The following is a 17,552-nucleotide window of genomic DNA, read 5'->3' on the forward strand; positions in this document are numbered from 1 at the left end:
TTTATATATGTTAGTGCAATTGTCTATGCTTTCTGTGCTTGGTATACTGATGGCTTGGCATATGTATTTTATATATGTTTTGTTTTTGTGTTGTATTGACCAGTCTGTTTAGCGTTTAATACCAAGTTCTCCTGTGCAAGTACAGAGATAGTCGTGACGACGGCGATCTTTGCACAACGCTTGGCTGGAACTTGTTCACAATTACTAAATTTCACAGACGTGATATTACCTTTATCATGCTGTCAAAATAGCAGACAACACGTTATCAGTGTATGTCTAATTGGTGTTGGAGATGAATGAAATAAAAGGAAAAATTATGCAAGACTAAAATATTTTTCACATGACTGCCTTTCTCTTATAGACAGGCAGCCTCGGTCATATGTTTCCAGATTGGACATTAAGGAACAATTATGATCTGTGCACTCGCATCTTAACTCTTGAAGGCCTGTTTTAAATAAGGACTGCCACCACAGAGTGACAAATGAGGCTCGGTATTTAGGGTAATGAGAAAATATCTGACAGGATTTCCTTTTTAAAGTTTGCTTTAGTAAGCTCATTCTTGTAAGTGGTGGCCCCAAAAGTTGACTTGTTTTTGAATTAGGCTATTTATTGTATAGATGGAAATTATTGCAAAATGACTGATTTCTTTAGCAGATAAATTATTAATTATCAACATTAACAACTGTTCTTAAACTTGGTTTTCCGAATATTTAGGTAATTTAGCATTCCTATTAGGGCCTACTAGCATTAATATTGACTTCAGGTTGGTGTAGGTTCATGTAATAGGGACATTTGCATATGGGATGTCATTTGGCCAGCTTATGAGCTAACACAATGAGGTTTGTACATTAATTTGAAGAATTTCTCGCCGTTTCAAATACGCTGTGTATCTCCTATAATTTTGCTTACGCCCAGTAGCTACACACAGGGATTAATAGTGTTGACAAGACACAGGGTTTGATAGTGTTTGACAGCAGTGAAATCTGTTTCAGATTTCCTCCTGTCAAAAAGGGGGGGAAGGAGGAGAATATTGGCTTTCTGCTGGCCCCTGAGGAGGTTCGCTTCCCGCTAGCCCCTTAAGAAATTAAGCCCCTTAGAAATTAGCCCCCTTAGAAATTAAGCCAAGGAAATAGGTATGGTGTTTTCCCCTTTTTCTCATGTTTTATTGTGATCTTTCAGGGGAATTAGTCCAAGCCCCTAATACAGCTTCTACTAAAGTCCTCCCTTGGACACAAGAACACACTGTGGCATTTGAAGAATTAAAGAGAGCTTTATGTCAAGCACCAGTTTTAGCAAACCCTGATTACAACAAATCGTTTATGTTTTTTGTGACAGAGCGGGATGGAACAGCACTATCTGTCCTAACACAAGATCATGCAGGAAAACACGAGCCCTGTGCTTATTTTTCTAGTACATTAGACCCAGTAGCACAGGCTTTGCCTGCGTGCCAAAAATCAGTTGCAGCAACGGCCTTAGCCATAAGACAAAGTGACTTGATAGTGCTGGGCCACCCTCTGACAGTACAAGTACCACACGCAGTAGAGGTTCTCTTGAACCGGACACAAACACAACACCTGACTGTAGCTAGACTGACAGGCTATGAGCCAACGTTATTTCAACCACACATAGAGATCAGACGATGCAACATACTGAATCCTGCTACCCTTTTGCCCTCCAGTACAGAAAGCGTTTCACCACACGACTGTGTTGAAGTAATACATACCGTGACTAAACCAAGACAAGACTTGACAGACGTTGCACTCCCAGACCCCGACCTAACACTATAAGTTGACGGCTCATGCATGAGGACAGGGGCGGGAGAATTAGTGGCAGCATATGCAGTGACTACTGATACTGTAATAATAGAGACTAAAAGAATAGACATATTGTCAGCACAAGCAGCAGAGCTCATCGCCCTGACACAAGCGTGCATAAGAGCTAAGCACCTGAGAGTAAACACTTACACCGATTCTCTGGCGAGAAAGAGGTTTCTTGACCTCTCATGGGGCCAAGATACAGCATGGCCCCCATATTCAAGCCCTACTGGAAGCAATACATTTACCAACAGCCATAGCTATCCTAAAATGTAAAGCACATACTAGAGCCACAGATACCATTTCCCAAGGCAATGATCTGGCAGACCGAACAGCTAAACAGACAGCTCAGACCCCACTAGACATGACAAAGTTACAGGTTCAATAAGTGTCCAAAGCCATGACAGTTAGGGATCCTTCCAAGGATGTACAAGACATACAGACACATGCTACTATGGACGAATTAAAGAAATGGTCGGAACAAGGAGGGGTACTGACTGATCAGGGTTGGATGAATAAGGGCAAATCCATATGGTTTCTTTCTGATTCAATGGTACAAATAATCATAAATACCGCACATAGTCCTGCACACTTAGGAGAGAAAGCAATGATAGATAGCTTACAGAATATATGGTTCAACAAGCACCTGCGTGCAGCAGCGAAACAAAAGGTCAGAACATGTATGATCTGTTGCCAATTCAATGCAGGCAAAGGCATTCCGATGGAACAAGGTGGATTCCATCCACCTGACCACCCTTTTGAAGTGCTCCAAATGGATTATATCCAAATAAACAGATGTAGAGGTTACAAATATGTCCTGGTACTAATGAAGCAGGTGTCCCTTCTAGGGTATACCTGGAAATTCCATTGTGTGCGACATCCTGAAGCAGCAGTTGCCCTCTTTTTCATGCGAATGGTAGCTCATTCTAGAACAGGCTTATCTCCCTATGAAGTGGTCTTTGGTAGACCACCAAATATGTGGGGCACTACAATGCCTAAAAGATTACTGATGTTAATAGTAACATGCTGACAGATTACCTGGCTTCCTTGATGTCTGCACTACTCTCTTGTTGTTCGCAGGTTGCTGCCGCCTTCCCTGACAACACCCAGGTCAAAGAATACTCCATCGCTCCTGGATGAAAGGCGCCAAAGTCAGTGCTCTGGACCACGGGGACGGCCGTTAAAGTCAAAGTGCACCTTCACCACTCTTTTACAAAGGAAAAAGACTTTAAACTTGGATTTTGGATTTTGAACACCATTTTCTAGAGGAGACTCCCCAGAAGTTTCCACAAAGCTAAACTTTGATCTAAGAAGTCAGAACCCGTTTGATCAATTAAGTCCACTAGGTGGTGAAGCGGTTGAACATGTATTCTGGCTCGCATAAGATCTTGGACAATAACATAAAGCAAAAATAAGAGAGCAAGATAAGAAGCAAATAGATGTATAGTGACTGTAATTTTTCAATCTCTTCTGTGCATCACGATAATATGTATCAGCTTAATACTACATGCTATTTTTCCTCCTATTGCCTCACTCTTATACTCCTCCACTAATGATACCATAAAGCACACATTTAGTGATCTGCCATCCTATGAGCTATCATATCGACTTGCCTTACGCAACAATACCTTTATTCAGATGCTGCACCATTCACATCAGACTAGCAATGCTACAGACTGCTGGGTCTGTGGCCGACTCCCCCCCTATCAGAACTATAAGGGAGTTTTGCCCCTCTTTCTCTATCCGTTCACACACAATGGCTCCTGTGGAGCATGGTTTAGTTTGATTAATTCCCTAGATTCGAATTCCGCAGTTTATCAAGACAACTGGGTATGGGGAAACCTGAACTTAGTTTTGCTTAAAGTCTGCTACCCTAACAAGGAGGGACTTCCCAAAAGAACAGGAACTGATCTAAGAAATGAAGTATATGGATTAGGTAATTTTACACTTAACCTCATGATCCTGAACGTTGAATCTGAAGCTACACCAATCTTGCCCGCCATGTCCGTATTCCCAGTAAAAGGGGAATTATGTATAAGAAAGAATGGCTCCATACACATGGGCCATAGTAAATGCACCACTGTAATAAAATTCAGTGATCAAGGCAAGTCTACATTTAGAGCTTCTCGTCATTCCTACTTTATATGTGGCCAGACCGCATATATACGCCTACCTCTAGATTGGGATGGTACCTGTTACATAGCATTCCTCCTACCACCTGTTTTCCTAGCTCCTCCTGATTATCATAGAAATACTCATTTAGTACACAATAGACAGCAGAGAGATCTCCCAATTGTCGATTACACTGAAACAGCATGGGAAAAATACACAGATTTCAATAAAGGTTTCTTTCCCTATATAGGTACAGTTACCAATAGTAAGCTGATACGTAGATTAACCAGAACCCTTGAAGCAGTAGTGAACGAAACTATTTCCGCCTTAGGCAATTTAACAGAAGAGCAGTCTGCTATGCGGATTGTTGTGCTTCAAAATAGTCTTGTCCTTGACGTTATCCTGGCCGATAGGGGCGGAGCTTGTAGGGTCATCGGATCAAGCTATTGCATTTTTCATACCAGAAAATTCGCCATCTGTGTATAAAGCCATAACTCGCCTTCATAAGATTGTAAGCCAGATACACCAGAATCCAGGCACCTGGACTTGGTCCGGTTGGTTTTGGAGTGTATTATCTACCTTTGGATGGAGGGTCCTATCCTTCCTAGGTATTGGCTTTCTCATACTATTCAGTTGCTGCTTATGCCTACAATGTGGACCAGCGATCTGTGGTCTGTGTGCCACATCGTGTATTCCACCACCAAGATTTCATTCGTCACGGAAGAAGAAAGAAGAACAAATGATGTTATATGAACAGATCAATGGATTGATGAAGATTGATATCTCTTAACGGGCAAGTAGGGGACAAGGAGGGAATGTGGAAATATGGATTTTTCTGATCACTTATGTCCCCTATCTTGGACCCCAACGGTTTCATGTATGAATCACAAGTACATGTATGTTCCCTCCAGTTCCAGTTATGAAGACGCAAACACATGTGCGTCCACCGTCAACATGTCCTCTGTCAGATCCGCCATGAATAGGCCGGATATTCCATTCCTAAGTATGAAAGGCCACCGGCTTTATATGGTTCACTTATGCCATTTTACAGTCCAGGCAAGTAGGCCCTGATTCTGTCATCAAACTCTTCTTGCCTTCTGCCTCTGAAAGCTCCAGTCTGAGCCTGCATCTGTGACCATGAACTTTGTCTCACTCCCTGCGCGGCTAACGATGCCTGATCCAGCCCGTCGCCTGCCAAGAACTGTATTTCACCTTCAAGATTATCTCCTCCGTCCCTATCCAATGCATTCCTGTCTAGTAGTTTAAGTAAACATTCTTCCAGCTACCGAGCAAAGGGCCCGGCTTCTCTGTCTTTATGCAAGTAATTCATAGCCCTGTTACTATGGAATATTCCTACCCCCTCGCATTTAGTGTAGACACTTAGACGCTTGTACACGCACTCACAGTCAATATAGTCAGTATAGAATAAGGTTCTACTCCGAGAGACCTTTCTTTTGGATAACATAGTTCTTTAAACATAGGATATTAGATATGATTTGGGATTAGGTTGACATAACCCCAGACTTTTGTCTCCACATGTAGAGCTAAATGTCAAGTCCCTTTCTCCCTCTAGTTGCACGTCAATCACACGTCATGCGACTGTGCACGCATCTCTGCCAAATATTTCTGCTGACATTGCAGGATTCTCCAGGTATCCACCCACACATGACAAATTACCCATTATCATCAAGTGGACGCCCACATGGACGCCCACCTTCACGCCTACTTACACGCCCACATGCTCTTATCTCATTCTCTCTTGCTCTCTTGCTTACGTACAATTGAGAAATGTATATATACTGTACTCTGTGAATAATGTTTTGAGAATATTTGAGAATACTTTTCAGTCCCTTCCAGATCCTTTTTTGGTGATGGAAATATTCTCCCTTTGACTCGAGTTATTGGAATAAAGCCCTTTTAGAACCTGATACCACAGACTCAGCCTCTTGCTTTATGCATGATCTTATTGATATTATGAAATTATGAGAGCGTGATATTTTATTTACCACAGCTGTACCAACTGAAGACGGTGATGGGGTCCTTAAGACCCTTGCCAAGACCGGCGCAGTTCGAAGCATTACATGCATGGATTAGAGCAGCGCATGATAAGGAAAAGGGAAGAAGTCAGGAGAGGATGAGGAAGTCGATTAGGGCATTTCAGGATGCCAAGTGGGACGCAGTGGAGAAAAGATGGAGAGTGCAGAAAATTGAGGAAGAGAAATTGTATCCCGTGCTGATAGACTCGACGGGGATAAGGCATGTGAAGGCACAGGAAGAGGAGAGTGACTCCGATGATGGGGTATTGCAAAGACTGTTAGACGAGAGACCACCTCCTTATAATCCGGACGAAGAGGATGATAGGTGGGGTGAGAGGGGAGAAACTAGAAGGGTAACGATCCAACCCGAGATCCCGAGTAGAAGGGTTGGTTTCGTTTGAAACAGCGAGTTCACAGGGTCAGTCTGAGGCTAGTGGGAGGATTGAAAGAGAGATGAGGTTACCGGATGCATTAAGGGTACCGGTCACCATTGGACCGATTGTGTCGATATACAGTCCGGAATCAGAGGAAAGAGAGAGGTCAGAACGAGTGGCAGAAAGAACGAGGAGAGAAAGCGGAGAAAGTGGGTTGGAAGGGGCAACGGCCCGACCTCCAAGCCCTGTACAATGGAGTACACCATTAGCAGCGGTGTCAGATACATCTAGGGGCGAAGAGGACCAGAGATCGGAGAGGCCGAGGACTCTGATGGAGTCGAGATCAGATTTAAGGTCATGGGTACCGTCGGAGAGGCACCTGAATAGGAATGTGGGTCAAGCAGAGAAAACTCGAGATGACTTTAAGAGTTATTCTGCTCCCATAGAAACACCAGAAGAGAGGAGAGGGAAGGAACCGGAATGCGAATATGATGAGGGACGTGGAGCAAGTTGTCAGGTGTTGAAAGGAGCCTTAAAGGCAGGGATGATAGACATAGTAAGGCTCAAGGCAGAGGTAGATGAAATTATATATGGAAGTCTACCTCTTGAGAGGATAGTATCTTACAGTCCAGATGAGCTGTTTTTCGTGGCGAAAGATGTGACGCGGCAAGCACGAATGGCACACGAGAAATTGAGGGGATTGGCGAAGGAATATGATGTGGATTTATCCAGGACTAGGGTGTTGCAAGGAAGCCATAGGATGCATTATACTGAGCGAGAGTTGGAGGAGAAGAGGGTTGTTGGATTGAGGTCACATGCCAGAGAACTGGTCCTAGCCATGCGGCCATGGCTGACGCTGGATAAATGGGAAGAGAAATGGTCTAAGAAAAAGACCTCTAGGGGAGCGGAAGGAGGGACCCCGGGTGAAGGGTTGTTACTAGCAAAGACCTTCCCTTTGAGGGAAGTGGCGAATGGAGGATATGTGCATGTACCATGGAGCAGGGGGGATTTGGCATCATTTACGAATGATTTTCCCAGGCTCAGGGAGAAGCCTGCAGAGTGGTACAAGCAAGTTGAGCGTTTTGTTAAGATTTCGAAGGTATTGTGGATAGACCTGAACACCTTATTTGATATTGTGGTTCCAGGAGATCTGTGGAACGCATGTAAGATTGCTGTTGATTGGCCGGACTATGAGCCTGAGAGGAATATGATTACAAATGGTCCGCCGCCAGCGGTGATGAGGCTGTATGAGAAAGTAATTACCTGGTTGAAATCGAAGGTTTCACCCCAAGACATTGATTGGGTGAAAATAGACAGGACGGTGCAGGAGCCTAAGGAGACAGTACATGAGTTTTATGAGAGACTTTTGAAGGCTTTTAAGCAATACAGTGGCCTAGATGAGCTGGAAACGAAGGATATGGGACAGTTTGTGTCTAAGTTTGTGCTGGGTTTGAAGCCCGAGGTTAGTCTCATGATACAGCAGCATTTAATCTGTTGGCAGAATAAGCCCGTAGATGAAATCTTGCAGTACGCCAGGTACTGCACGGATGAGATTGAGTCGAAACACAAGAAGATGAAGGATAACCTATTGCTCATTCAGATGCAAGCGGCTCAGGGACCGCCGAATGGGGGTCCAGTGGTGAGGAGACAGGGAAACTACCAGACAGGGAATCAGAACGTGCAGGGTCAGGGAAGGCCGAGGCCCGTAGACCCTAGGACAGGCATAGATGTAGCAATACTGAAAAAGACGACAGCTTGTCACCAGTGTCACCAGGTGGGACACTGGAGGCGCGAGTGTCCCTTGAACCCCTATAATCAGCCACAGATAGAGGGAGGAATGGGTCAGGTCCCTGGGGCGGAACAGGTACAGACGGTGACTGTACCGAGAATGATGCAAGGGGGGACCGGCATCTCGCAAGTGCAGGTTCCCCAGCCACCCAGAATACAGAACATACAGCAGGGAGCTCGAACTTATTTGCAGATGCCCATGTTTGAAGTAAGCGAGGAGAAAGATGTGGATTTGCTGGCCCGGTTGAGTTTAGGCCAGGACGATGATTGCATACTTAGGGCCATTCTAGAGGTGGATCAGAGAGGACCCTTCGTGGAAGCAGAACTAGACGGACACCCTACTACCTTTTTGGTTGATACGGGGGCTACCAGGTCAACTATAAGATCAGCAGTAGTTCCGGGGGTAGCCCTTTCGGGAGAAAGCATACAAGTGGTTGGAGTAGCGAACAAAAGGCTAGTTAGCCCCTTGACAGAACCGATTCCAGTTAGGATAGGGAACTTTAGGGATCGACATCAGTTCGTGGTGTGCGATTCTAGTCCTGTTTGTTTGTTGGGGAGAGACTTATTGTGCAAGCTCAATTGCACAATTTACTGTACCCCGAAAGGAGTAGAGGTGCAGACAAGGGATGAGGATGCGACCTTTAAGGTTGCAAATCAGCGGGTATGCGTGGAAGTGTACCCAGCTTTGACAGTGGAAGAGCTTCCACAGGATTTGAGGGAATCAGTATCGGCTGACGTGTGGGACCTAAGTGGAGAGGAGATAGGCTTAGTCAGGGGAGTGGAACCAGTGAAGATTCAGGTTAAGCCAAACGCGGAATTCCCGAGGACACCTCAGTATAAATTATCCCCTGAAACGATTGCTGGGATCAAACCTGTGATCGAGTCTATGATTAGGCAGGGAATACTGGTGGAGATTATGGGTAGTCCATGTAATTCGCCCATTATGGAACTGCAGAAACCAAGTGGGAAGTTCAGGATAGTGCAAGACCTGCGGAAAATAAACGACATAGTCGTTCCATGTTGTCCAGTGGTACCGAATCCATCTGTGATACTGCTCCAGATCCCATGTGAAGCTGAATGGTTCACAGTGATTGACTTGTGTCAAGCATTTTTTTCGATTCCCCTACACGAAGAGAGCAGATTTCTTTTTGCATTTAGACTAGAAAATCGTATATTAACGTGGTGTCGTATCCCACAGGGGTATACGGAGAGCCCATCGATTTTTAATCAGCTCCTAAAGAAGAATCTCGAAAGTCTTGTGTTGCCGCGAAATTCTGTTTTGGTGCAATACATTGACGACCTGCTTGTTGCGTCAGAAACAGAAGACGCTTGCAGGACTGATACCATTGCGTTGCTGAACTTCTTGGGAGGAAATGGTCACAAGGTGTCTCCAAGCAAGTTGCAATACTGTTTACCTGAGGTAAAGTATTTGGGGCACAGAATCGAAAAGGGTAAAAGGAAGGTGTCTCCGGATCGCATTGATGCGATCCTAAGAATGCCAGTTCCCTCGACCCAGAGGGAAGTTAGAATGTTTTTGGGAATGGTGGGCTATTGCCGCCAGTGGATCCCAAACTTTTCCTTTGAAGCGAAGCCTTTACAGCGGCTGACGCGAAAGGATGTAAGTGATCCGGTACCATGGGACGACGACTGTTTGAAATCATTTCTGAGGCTGAGAGAAGCCTTATGTAGCGCTCCTGCGTTGGGAATGCCGGATTACAACAAGGCATTTGCATTGTTCTGCTGCGAAAGAGAAGGTTGCGCATTAGCAGTGTTAACTCAGAATCATGGAGGTGTCCGTAGACCAGTTGCCTATTTCTCAGCTACTTTAGATCCAGTAGCTTCTGCGTTGCCCGGATGTCTCAGATCCGTTGCGGCAACAGGTGTCAGCATCGAGAGATGTGAGAGCATTGTGATGGGTCATCCTCTTACTGTACATGTGCCACATTCTGTTGAATTGTTAATGACTAGGACTAAAACGCAGCACCTCACGAACAATAGGTTGACTCGGTATGAGCAAGTTATCCTTGCAGCCGATAATGTGACATTGAAGAGGTGTGCTGTTTTAAATCCTGCTACACTGTTACCTGTTCCCAAAATAGATGATAATGAAGATTGTGAGGACCATGATTGTCTCGACGTTACGGAACTATGCACCAAACCGAGACCTGACATTGTCGATGAACCACTCCCAGTTTCAGATGAGATTTTCTTTGTGGACGGTTCATGTTTAAGAGACAGTGTCGGTCGACTGAGAGCAGCATTTGCTGTATGCACAATCACGGGTGTGGTTGAAGCCGCTTGTCTAGAAGGAGTACACTCCGCGCAGGTGGCCGAGCTCATCGCTTTGACTCGTGCCTGTTTGGCAGCTGAGAAGATCCATGTAACGATTTACACGGACAGCCAATATGGGTTTGGTGTGGTTCATGACTTCGGACATCTATGGTCCCAGAGAGGGTTTATGACGTCGTCAGGTTCACCCATAAGAAATGGTGACCACGTACGAAAATTGCTTGAGGCATTGCAAGGCCCTGATGAAATTGCCGTTGTTAAATGTGCTGCACATACGAAGGGGAATGATTTTGTTTCGTTGGGTAACAACTATGCTGATGAAGTAGCTCGGTTTTGTGCAGAGCAGGGATGCAATTTTACGGGGACTCACATTGAAGAAACTGAGAAGGAATTGGTGTATGATCAAATGTTAGCAATGGCAGACTCTTGGGAGGAACTGAAACAGCTTCAGGAAGGGGTTTCTGATCAGGAGCGAGACAGTTGGATACGAGCTGGATGTGAGAAAGGAGATGTGGATATATGGGTTTCGAATGATGGACGAGCAGTGTTGCCGGAAAGTTTGTTGAACCCCATGGCGAGGCTGATACATGGTGCTGTGCATCTTGGGAGAGACGCAATGATGAGAGTGTTTCGTCAGACCTGGTACAACCCAAAGTTTCGGGCAGTGGCTGAAACCGTGTGCCAGAGGTGTGTTACGTGTCAACAGATGAATGTAGGAAAGAGGACAGCTGTGACGTTGAGCCACATAGGGAGGTCAGGAGGACCTTTCAATAGGATGCAGCTGGATTTTGTTGAAATGCCGAAGTGTAATGGTTTGAGGTACATATTAGTCATAGTATGTGTCTTTTCCAGGTGGGTGGAGGCATACCCTACACGTAGATGTGACACGCTCACAGTAGCAAAACTACTTTTGAGAGAACTCATTCCAAGGTACGGGTTCCCGACGTCCTTTGAATCGGACAGAGGAACTCATTTCCATAGCGAAATTATGAAGTTGCTTTGTGCTGCCCTGAATATAGATCAGAGACTACATTGTAGCTATAGACCAGAAGCTTCAGGGATAGTGGAGCAGGTGAATGGAACTCTGAAGGCTCGGATGGCGAAAGTATGTTCGTCTACGTCTCTGAAGTGGCCTGATGCATTACCCTTGGTCATTATGAGCCTCCGAAGTGTGCCTGATAGAAGAACTGGGTTGTCTCCCCATGAAATCCTCATGGGAAGAGTGATGCGTTTGCCTGCAATACCTGCCACTGCTCTGATAAATATCACTGATGATATGATCCTGGACTATTGTAAAGGCCTTGCTGACGTGGTCCGTTCTGTGTCTCAGCAGGTGCAGACAGCAACGGTTCCAGCTGCGAGTGACTTGTGCCACGACCTGTGTCCAGGCGACTGGGTCCTAGTTCGCAAGCACGTGAGGAAGAGTTGCTTGGATGCAAGGTGGCGCGGCCCATTTCAAGTGATCCTCATCACGAACACAGCAGTTAAGTGTGGAGGTTTACCGAACTGGGTGCATGCTTCCCATACCCGCCGAGTCCCAGCACCCTTAGAAGATACAGCCCCTCTCGAGATCGAAAGTCCAGCTGAGCCGATAGAATCACCTGAGAGGGCCAGTCAAGCTGTAAGGGTTGCTGAAGCGGCTGATGGTGCACTGAATCGAGTTGGGGAAGGACGTGAAGGAAGTACTGACCCAGAAACAAGCGAAGGAGCAAGAGGTGCAGTGGGTAGTACAGAATCGAGTTCTGCCGAAGAGGAGGAGATCAGTGCACAGGGTATCGAGGGGAAGACCGGAGGTGCCACCGAAGCAGAAAGGGTTTGGCCCGCAAGACAGAACCGGGTAAACCTGAGGTCGGTACCGGACACAGATCTTGCACCAGTTTCGGAGGAGCCAGAAGAAGAATCAGGCGACGAGGAGAATCCTCAAGGTGTGAGAAGATCAAAGAGAACAAGAGTGCCAAGTCGGAAGTACGCTTCACCAGAGTGGGCATATCAAGTGACTGATGCCAGGGTTACCGAGCACGGGAAGATTGAGGTCGATGACATTGGTCAACAGTGTCCCGCTCCAGAGAGTGGAAGTGTTGTTGAAAGTTCCGGGATTGGAGATCGAAGGAATTCTGACAATTCATATTCCGAGTCCGCCCTTCCTGAGTGTCATTCGAGGTATGATCTTGGACAATTTGGAGTTCCCGACGTTCACGACTGTGCCAGACCCACAAGAACTGATCATTCTTAAGCTCGAAATATTGCAGGGAGTCCTGGAGCTGTTGGGACCAGCGGTTATGTTGGATTGATTTGGGAGGGTTGCAAGCAGAGAAGAAGATAACCTAGACCCGAGCGGAAGAAGAACAAATTTAGGGATTTTTCCGTTATAGAACGAAGAAAAGTTAGGGAGGTTTGCCTAAGTTCACGAAAGAGACATTAATGAGAAAGAGACTTACCTTTCCAGAGACTGTATTGGACACTGAGTATATTCCGAAGATGGCAGATCCTGCAAACCCACATCGTAGGGCTAAATGGATAATAGGCACATTGATAGGAGTTGTGATAGTCACCATATTTGCAGTAGTGATAAGTTCGTACATGGTGGCTCACAGGCAAGAGGGAAAGGTTCAGGGAGCACCCACACCTATTACCCCAGAACAGAGAGGTGTCAGTATCAGAGAGCAGGGAACATCGAAGTTGAGGGATGATCGCAGACTCCACATGGATTTGTCGAGGGGTGATTTTAAGCTTAACGCGTATGAAAAGCTGCTGTATGAGTATGTTGATGCGATGGATGTGAAAGATTGCTATGTGTGTATGCAGTTGCCTGCTTCAGTGGATGAAGGTATCAAGTATCATCATCTCCCATTGACATATGGGATTTCTTGTAGTTTATTGCTCAGTCTATTTTATGACAGGAGGCAGTTCGAGTATTTCTTTTCGAATTTTGATACGGTACTTCCTGAAGTTCCAGCAATAAAGCATTTGAACAAATACGATTATTATAAGAAAGAGGACAGACTCCTGAAGTATTTTAGACCGACTGTGAAGTTGGATACGGCGCATGCTCACAGGAATAACCTGACATGTGCGTTATCTGAGACGGAGAAGAAATTCATTGATCAAGTAGAGGACAGGTATAGAAAGTTGACCCAGACACGACACACCGGAGATAGTCCAGTAGATTGGACAGAGGAGGAGAGGGCTCACAGGTCAAAGGGAAGTTATGGACCAATAGCGTTAGATGAAGTGCAGAGAGGGAATTTGTGTATTGGACGGCCTCAATCGGCCACGGAGAAGGTTGCAGTAGGACATAGCACCTGTTCACAGACTTTCACTCTGGACGCTTCTGTTAAGGGTTTTATGCAAGGTCCAGTAGAAGTGATTCCGACAGTGTATTATGTCTGTGGGAAGAATGCTTATGTCAGGCTACCCGCGAATTGGTATGGCATATGCTATTTGGCTATCATATTCCCGAAGATTTATCACACGGAGGACTTGGAGTTGTTAGAGACGAAGCGACATTCTAGAAGACGGAGGGCTGCAAACGCAGGTGCAGTGATTGGGGACATATACGGAGCAATGATACCTAGTATGGGTGTGGTGTTGAATGACGTGAAGATCAGGAGGTTGGCGACTGTAGTTGATGAGTTGTCTATGAACACGGCGAGGTCCTTGTTGTTGGTGGCTGGAGAGATGTTGTCGATACGAAATATGGTTATGCAGAATCGCCTTGCGTTAGACGTGTTATTAGCCAAAGAAGGCGGAGTCTGCAAATTATTGAAGGTTCAAGAATGCTGCACATATATTCCAGACAACACGAAGGAGATAGGGAAGTACATAGATAACATCACAACTATTCACAAGGAGATTATGGACTTGACGGAGGAGAATGTATGGGAGAAGATTGGAAAAGGATTTGGAAGAGTGGGAACGTGGTTTGCGAATTTGGGTAGAGGATTTCTTGGATCAGTGCTGAAGCCAATTATCATTGCTGTAGTTTGCGTGATTTGTTTGTGGGGATGCGTGAAAGCATGGAAGTGGTATCAAGGAGGCAAGGTTGAGAGAGCTCTTAGGGCAAACGAGAAGAGGGTGGCGAAGCTCCAGGAGCAGCAATATGAGAGTCTTAAAAGAATGGAGGGAATTCGACATGGCGGAGCCATGACTAGTACGGTTTAAAAAAGTTCACAAAAAGGGGATTGTAGTGGTGTGATGACAGATGTCATCAAAGGGGGGAACTGATGTAGCGCTTAGAAGGTTGAAAATCGTAGGGGTGCGTTATATTCACTGTTAGTCGGCACCCGCATATAATCAATATGTACTCAGGTATTTTTGTGTGCAATGTAGTAAAAATTGTATAACCCATGTCGATTTCAATAGAAGTGTTAGCTATGTACAAGCATCTTATGTATATATTGAAGCAATGCATAGAGCTTAGTCCTTTTGAAAATGTGATGTTAAACGTGTAGATTAGAATTCGTGTCTGTAGACTGTTTAGTTTGCCCACACATGAAAGAAAGACGTAAATGTCAATACTGTGATTTAAACCTGCTTGTGTAACCGAAGTAGTGGCCAGAATTCGCATATATCGTTGAGGCGAAAGGCCTGGTATTTTCTTATGTTAGCCAAGGGCAATAGGCCAAAAAGGATTTATTCCAGTAGAGGTTTTAGGCTGTAGTAAATTGCAAGTTAAAAGATGTGAAGTATGTCTGCCTTGCATGATCTCACCCCAGGTGCAAGGACAGTTGCTCGTTAGTAGAGAAGCTCTTTGTTCACAAATTGACTTATGTAGAAAAAGCCAGACATGGGAGTGCATTGGAATGTGCCAATCGTAACTCCTAGTGCGGATGGCGTCTGGGACTCAAGGCCAAGCGATGGACGATGGAACTGGACAGCGCTCTGTGGAAAATTACTGAAAGTCGACCCCGCAGAAGAGGAGGCGCAAAGGGCGTGTTCTGAGATTTGGGGTTCTGTATTAGGGACAGCGCCCCGAGGGTGGAGGCAGATCAGAGCAGCCCTGAGCAGAGGAAGGCTAGGCGAAGAGATAGAGGGGGCAACTTAGAACAAGCTCTCTAAGTGAAGACTTCTTAGGAAGTTTCACTCTGACACCTTTTACTAGATTGAGGGTCTTGGGGATTGCTAAGTAGGGATGTCATCTAGTACAGAGTAGGGACAGAGATGGTATGGTCCAGTGTCCCTAATATCGACATTGGCTTGGTAGTTTTCTACCTCATGCTTTTAGAGATTGTGCTTTTAGTTATTTTTAGCCGCATGCGGATTCTTCGTAGAGTAGCATTTGTTTTAGTGCCTATGTACTTGTTGTGCCTCGTATTGAGGACTCTGTATCTTCAAATCTTTATGCTGATAATAAAAGCCAGAGAGCCAAGAGATTAAGTCTCGAGTCCTTGATTATGATAAATTGCGGGCAGCATTTTTGATAATTGTGTTTATTCCCTCCACGCTATTGGGCAAGTAAAAAGTTCCATCCGACCAGAGTGGGTTCTAGTAGATAATTGCGAGATACTAAAATGGGCCGGAGCACCCTCATTTGTTGGAAACCACACAACAGTAGTACAAAAATGAAAACTGGAAGTAATAACGTGAAAAGTTTGGACACCCAAAGGGGGATCCATGAAAAAATAGTATGAAACCAGTCCTACTCAGGGCCAACTACTTCCTTCTTCATGTCAGCTTGCAGACGATATAGTGCTTGGATGGCAAGTGCAAGAGTTCCATTTTCGAGATTGTTACCAGGAATAAAAGTAAAACAGGGAGCACTAATCTTGGCACACACCCACCCTCCATTGCGGTCATCAAGTCAGGCATGTGCCAAGTTTCATCACCATAAGGACAGATGGCTCTCAGTTCTTCTTTGGTAGCGTTTAGGCCTAGCTCAGTGTTTTTATCATCTTCAACATTTCGCACCTGATTATTTATAACCAGCAGGCGTTCACCTTTGTTTGCAAGGTGAATAAGGGTATCGACCCTCCTGCATTTACTTGAGTTTCAGAAAACAGTCTAAGTTCTTCTGGAATATCCTTGTCCTGAGCCCAGCTAAAATAATCAGCAATTCTTATTTAGGCCTGAAGCAAAAGAGTTATTTCATTTCGTTGCAGATTTTGGTACAACTCAGACAGATCTTAACCAGGGATGACCAGTGTTGGGGTGTATATGGGGTCGAGGATGCAGAGGCCCCAACATCTGGGGACAAGCTTGGTGTAGGTAACCTCACCACACTGCCAATACATATCCATCAACGTAGTGGTGCCCCATTGCAGGTCTGGTATATGCAGTATTACTTCACAGTTCTCATTGGAACTAAGCAGTATGATTCCATTGCCTCAGAAAAACATAGAATACAGTGCATATACTGCCCAATTAGGGGCTGCCCCTTTCTCTCTAACCATATGTACCTATTAATCTTGGTATCTCAGATTTCCTGAAACGGGGAGTCTATGCTGGCGTTTGACCCCCTTCCCATGGGACTCATTTCCACTAGAATGGTCGAGGTGAGCGGCCCGGCACTGGAATTCCATATCCGGGGTCCATTTGTCCTTAAAAAAGGTGGCCCTATACATGTTAAGGGCCACAGTGGGACCACAGACGGATGTAGGTGTGGACCCATTTGTGCACTGGTTTAGAGGAAACTCTTCTACGAAGTCAAGGGGCAAAACAATGTCCTCCCTTATAGTACCCATCCTAGGCATCCTGTCTAGTTCCGCCTCAATGTCACTAGGATTGGTAAAAATGTACAGTGCAGTGGGGTTGGTCTCATACCAGGCGATGTTTATTACTGTCCTATGGAGATCTACTATATTGGGTTGAATCTTAACCCTAATCTGACATAGGTACAGGTGGAAAATACATTTTGCTTTCTCGGGGACTATCTCTAGGGATAAGTGAAGCCTGTCTGTGCCTACAGTGTGGGGTATGAGTGAACATATGTAGCACGACCTGTTCATGGTTTGAGTGCCCACGTGGTCATGTGCTGATACCAGGTATTGTGTAGGAGTGCGCTGTGTAGTGCTTGAGGAAAGCTAGCATTTGGCCAGCATGGGTGTGAGATGGGAAAGGTCTCTGCACATGCCAAAGTTAGTTTCACGAAACTAGGCATATTTCTGGCGCCAGAGGGTTGCGTGAGCATCCATGATAAACAG

The sequence above is a fragment of the Triturus cristatus genome, chromosome 3_1 (assembly GCF_964204655.1).
Source record: "Triturus cristatus chromosome 3_1, aTriCri1.1, whole genome shotgun sequence".
Taxonomy (NCBI): domain Eukaryota; kingdom Metazoa; phylum Chordata; class Amphibia; order Caudata; family Salamandridae; genus Triturus; species Triturus cristatus.